Genomic DNA, 6,000 nt, shown 5'->3' with positions numbered 1-6,000 from the left:
GGGGCTGTGCAGGAATGTGGCGCCGGCTGTCACGTGAAGCGGCCCCTCGCCGCCCGGGGGGACATGTGTGAGGGGCGGCGGCGGGGGGGTTAAATAAATAAGCCCGCGCCTAAATAGATAGTTAAGGGGCGCAGGAGGGGGTGCGGGGGTGGTGCCGGGGGGAGCGCACCCCGCTAGCCCCAAGTCGCAGGGACTTGTCCCGGACCCCCGGAGGAGGCGGGGGGAAAGCCCGGGACCCGGAGGAGGACAAAGGGCGGCTTGTGCGGCTGTGGAGGAGCCGGCCGCGTCCCGGCCCGGGCGCCCCCTCCTCCCCCGGCGGGCCCCTCGCCGCCGCCCCTCCGCCCGCCGCGGCGCGGAGCGGCTCCCGCCCGCCCGCGCATCCCGCGGCCCCCGAGGAGCGGGCAGCCCTCGGCCGCCCCCCCCGCTCCCCGCAGGAGCCGGTGGCCACCCCCCGAGGAGCCGGGAGCCGCTGGGCGGGCAGGGGCTTCTCCCCGCCGGCGAGCGGGGAAGGCGGCTGAGGGTGGCTGTCGCCTCAAATAAACATCTCTGGATGGGCGCGCTCCTCCCGGGCCGGTCTGTACAGTGCAGTGAAGTTGAATAAAGCCTGGGTGGCGTCAGGTCAGAACATCTATAAGTTGTCTACTTTTGGGGGGTAGGGGTGTGAAGGGGGAATGGGGGGCGATGGGGAAAGGCCATCGGAGCTGAGGGCGACTGGTGCGGCCCGCGGGGCTGTCGGCGGTGCAGGGGCGCCGAGCCCGGCCAGCCCCGGCCGGGGAGGTGACCCGAGCTGCGCCGTGGCGGGCGGCAGGCCTCGTTTCCTTCCCGGCTGGGCTGGCGAACACCAGGAGTTACATGCCTGGAAACCAGCGCAGTTTCATAGTTAGAAAGCAGGAGCGGGGTCTTCTTTTATGGACTTGCACAGGAGGACCTGGCAAAAAAACTGCGCTCCCTTCCCTTGAAACAACTCTTTCCAGGAGTTCCCTTTTCAAAGTCTTCTTGTTGACTTCAGTGAGCTTTAGAGCAGGCTTCAATTCTTTTTTCTTTTCTTCTTTTTTTTTTTTTTTTTTAAACCCTCCAGATACTTTAGAAGGGAATAAAGGGTGCCTTGAATTTACTGCTTTACCTGCTGCTGCCGTCTGTATCTAGTTTACCGAAGTTTGTGCAGTTCAGTGGTGCTTTTGTTTGGGATCTTGTGAAGAACAAACGAGCCGCTCTTCCCTTTACCTTTTAAAAATGATACCACAATGAAAGTTCTGTTGCTTGAGTGCACGCTTATATTCCGAGCTTCCCAGGGAGGATTTATTTATGTGCGCATAAGAGTTTTAGAGCCAGTAGGAGAGCGACCAATTAGCCATATTTGCAAAAAGATGCAGGAAAACTTTAACTGAGGGGTAGTCTTAGACCTCCAAGTATTTAAGTGCAAAGGAATAAAGGTTCAGAATTAACTGGTAAATAGAGGAAATTGTTCTCCTGTTAGACATTGGACATGTTTCACGGGTGGTGATTTGTTACATGTGTTACAGAGAGTTTTGTTTCAAATCTTTTCCCGTAAACATCACACTTAAGTTAAAACAAAAGATACAGCTTCCATTTTATGTGGAGGTGTGGGCTTTGCCTTTCTTCTGTACCAGTTGTCTGAGAATACCTAAAATGAGAAAACAGCAACATTGTATGGTTCAGATGGAGCAGCTTGGATTTGCTGACAATGAACTACTGACTTGAGAAAACCACTTAATGTTCAGGATGGAGATGATAGAGATTTCTTTGCAGAGTCTTATTTACTATTTTTCAACTAAAAGCAGGCAGTAAATCAATCATCATCTGTAATTATTGCTGCAGTAATTACCTTTGGGGAGTAGGTTATCATTCTTGGTGGCCTTTGTTCAAATATCTCTTTCATTTTCCCTGTTTTATTTTCCTTGAATCATGTCAGTTTCTGAGTGAATTAATAGTATTCTGAAAGCAGTCCGATTGTAAGATTTCTGGAAGGGCTAATAATGCGATTCATCTGAGGAGCTGAAAGATGCTTGCATAGACTAGCATTTAAATTCATGGATAAGAGTTTGCCCATCAATTATTACATCTTCATTTTTAGTGAACAAACAAAAGCTGTAAGTAATCTTGCAAGGAGAATTTAAGCTGTACCTCCAATGCAGCACTTATTTAAATTTCTGATTTCTTAAGTATTACTGATTTAGTCAGTACAAAATGTAGTTCTACAGATAAAAATAAACAGTATTTTAAATAGCTTATTTGAAAAACTATTCTTTGAATGTATGTAAATGAGTTATTTAAACTCATGAGTGCTGTTTTACATCTAAATAAAATATGGAGTTACACATTACATTTCCAATTTGTCATGTACTTAGCAACCCTTTCTGGGGGGAAGATATAAGAGATATTTTTGATATGTCTGTCACTTTTGATAACTTAATTTGAAACTTATATCTTAGGGGAATACTGATACAAGGCAGGTAAATACATTAAAACAAAATGACAATTGAGTTTTTCATATTGAATGCATTAAACTAATGTTCATCTGAAATGGTGGGTGTTAAGAACTAGCTAATGACTAAATTTCTCACATTTCTTGAAAATACACTTTTTTGAATTACCCTGGTTTTGTTTACATTCCTTTTATATTTCTTTCTCTCTGTCCTTCCTTTCTTCCTTTTTTTTTTTTTTTTTTTTTTTCCTTTTCCCTCTTTGGTTTCTTGCCAACTTTGGTTTGACTGTCCCCCAGCACTTGGTGAAGATTGCATCTCAGGTTTGGACCTAGGAAAGAAAATAGGCATGGCTAATGTTAGATAAGCCCCTTATAGTTAAGGAATAATAAAATCTTTCTGAGGAAAAATAATAAGATTTAATTATTTTCTGTGACAAACACTGTCTCTTACAAATACACTGCAAGTTTGTGGCAAAAAAATAAGTCTCAAAAGCAGAGTAAATGACAACTTTCTGAAAAACTGTTATTTGAATATCTCCTTTTACTTTAAGAAGGAGGAATTAAAGTTCAACTGTCAGGTACTTTAAAGGCAGGGGAAGGATCAGTTGCATCAAACTCATCAGTCCTGACCTATATTTCATTCTACTGATTAATTTATCCCATTTCCTTGGCTAGTTTCTGGAAAAAAAAAATCTATTAAGTATCATTGACCTGATCAAAATCACCTAATGTGTTTTGTGAGGAAGGGAGAGAAGGATAGCTGGAGAAAAGCAGGTGGGGAAAGAGAAGTCGGAGATACGATACCCATGTACAAGCCCCAGAAGAGGCACTGTGCAAATGAGGGGTATCAAAGTAGGGTATCAATTGTTATGACTCCTTAAACTCCTGACATCCAGGGGCAGAGCCATCCCCTAAGCAAAACTATGGTAGAGACCCCTGTGATGAGAAAGCAAGGGACAGGGGGAAGAGCAGCTTCTTGTATCTTGTTTAACTTGGTCATTTGAGTTGTAAACCTTTTTTTGTGACTTGGCATGCTTTGGAGATATCACACTTGGTTTACTGACTGCCTCCCCCCCCCCTTCCTTTCTGGTTTATGGGGTTTTAGTTTTAGGAGGGCTTGAGGTTTTTTCTTTGCCCTTACTACCGGCTTTTGATGAGAAAGTTTGTTTAGAAAAAAAGTTACAAAAATACAGTCACTTGCAAAGAAAACTAGCTATTCTTGATACAAAACTGAATGCAAATGTAGTTCTACTAAATGTTAAATACAGGTTTCTCTAAGCTAAAGACAGGTAATAGTCATTATTACATTCAGAATCACCCATGAAAAATCGCTGAAGTGGTAGTTGTTAGATAAGCTATCACAAGGAAACTAGTACAGTTCCACATGTTTAATAGAAGTGCTGATCTCTGATTTCTTTTTGGGGAAAAAAAACCAAACAACCTGTGGTTTTACTTCAAAGTAAATTTTTACTCAATGCAATTTTGTGTCCTACACGCAGAAATAAAATTACTTAATGTTAGTTCCTAGAAAGATGAGCGGGATGCCTTTCTCAGCTGTATTTTACATACCCATGCTCTGCTTAAAGAAGGCTTGTATCTTGAAATTGTTCCCTGTTTTTGAGGAAACCTAGGTAATCTTTCCATCCTGAATGAATTTAGAACTGCAACTCAATTCATGCAGAGTATCAGTGGACTGAGCAAATATATCTGTGTTTTCATGTGACCTGTTTCCTCATCATAGATTCCGAGTGAAAGGATGTTTCTCATGCAGAGGGGCAGGTTATGTGGTGTAGTACCAAGGAAGGTAGAACAGTAGTGCATGAAAAGAAAAATGTTACTAAACAGCAGACAGAGTTCAGAGAGAATTTGACATTCGGATCCCCTTCCAACAGTAGCCTTTACATTTCTCTGTATCTGTCAACTATTTGAATGTTTATTCACAGCCCCAGCCCTCCCTGGCTTCCAAACTGCATGGGCTAGACTCAAAAGTCATGAGATTGTCTGCTGATTAGACTATAATCAATCCAGCATAAACAAAAACAGCAATTAGTATTGGCATTATTTCTGTGAACTTGACTTAAAGTTTCAGTATTATTGGTCCAATCAACTTTTTCTGAACGGGCTGTTTTCAGGAACTGTATTATTTTGGCATCATCATTTTATAGGGAGGGAACAAAAAATTCGTAAGATTCCATTTGGCCTGAAAAGCAAAAACATCTGTTTGATGCATGAGTAAATTGCTGGATTCTATTTGGCCATCCAAAAAAGGGCAAAAATTAAGATACTGAACATAAAAGAGTACATGAAAAGCAAAAAAAAAGAAATTACAAAGAGGATTTAAGATTAGCATCTTTTTATAATGCGGGCTATTTATAGTGTTCTCTTTTGGACTTGCCAAAGCATGCCTTTATGTATTAAAAGAAACCGTAACAACAAAAACATCCCTAACCTTTAGTAATATTCATTGACTTTGGCAATGCACAGTGATATTGATGGTCTTGATTAGCTGTGGGATTACAGTAATGCTGCCCGGTCATTTCTGGGGCCAGCATGAGTTGTATTGACCATCATTGTCTGCTGCTTGGAGTTAGGCACTATTTGAACTAAACATCTAAACAGCTACTGGTTGTGCTGCTAGCTTCCACAAAGGTGAAATCTTGTGACAAAGATAATATTAAGAGGTTTAGTTATGCTGCTGATGTGTTAGGATTGGTTTGATTTTGTTTTCCTGAGTTGCTGTTAACTTGTGTAACAAGGGAAGCTGTCAGTATGGAGGCACTTATCTAATGTGTAGGATAACATTATCCACCATGATCTAAGATCTCTTGAAAGGCTTTATGTTGCTCCATAATTCATTCTGTCTAATTTACAGCGGGTTTAATAGCTCTCAATTCTTTGTTCTGAAACACGATTCAGTATTTTCAAACTTGCGTATTTTGAAAAAAAAAGTCTTCCTTTTGAATAACTGTGCTTGAGGAAAAGATCCAGAAAAACTGTTAACATTTTAACATGGATTCAGTATTTTTTTCTGTGTAAAAGAATTAAATTAAGATATTTGGAGGGGATTTTTTTAGTTTGATTAAAATACAGTATAAGTTCCAATACCCTAAGACAACCTCCTAGCATCTTTTCCCAGCCATATTTTACCATTTCCATTGGTTTCTGCAGGGCTATCTGAGCTCAGAATCAGTCCCAGTTGGGGGCTGGGAAAATGCATTATTTCACTTAAATCAGAACTGTGGCATACATATGTACATATATATAAGTGTTTCCCTGAAGGGACAACATACAGATCTACAAAGAATTCGGCCTGTTTTATTTGGTGCTGTGAAAATGTACATGTCTGCTTTGAAATACATTTTGCAGAGTGTTACTACAAAGCATTAAAGTTTTCCAGTTGCTGTCTTTATAAAAGTTGGACAGGACAAGAGAGGCTTTTAAATACTTTTAAATCGTAATGTAACATTTGGCATAGGACTCTGACAAAAGATGGATGTTCAAAGACCAAAAGAGGTGGGGAGGTTTGTTTTTGTTTTAAAATTAGACAACTTGGG

General features: G+C 41.5%; 1 protein-coding gene across 10 annotated transcripts in view; it reads left to right on the top strand.

Moving 5' to 3' along the window:
* ZNF521 (zinc finger protein 521) overlaps nt 1-6,000 on the top strand; it is a 229,987-nt gene that overhangs the window by 1,925 nt on the left and 222,062 nt on the right. For 3 of the 10 annotated variants that reach the window (XM_039548438.1, XM_039548437.1, XM_039548436.1), the window contains exon 1: nt 520-618. The exons of 6 other annotated variants lie outside the window; for them this stretch is intronic. The gene's annotated coding sequence lies outside the window, so the exon portion shown is untranslated. Of the gene's footprint in view, nt 1-396; nt 619-6,000 lie in introns of those variants that run through there. One more of the 10 variants, XM_039548433.1, reaches the window with a different exon arrangement.

This window comes from Corvus cornix, chromosome 2 (assembly GCF_000738735.6).
Source record: "Corvus cornix cornix isolate S_Up_H32 chromosome 2, ASM73873v5, whole genome shotgun sequence".
NCBI lineage: Eukaryota > Metazoa > Chordata > Aves > Passeriformes > Corvidae > Corvus > Corvus cornix.
This window is presented reverse-complemented; position numbering and strand designations above follow the sequence as displayed.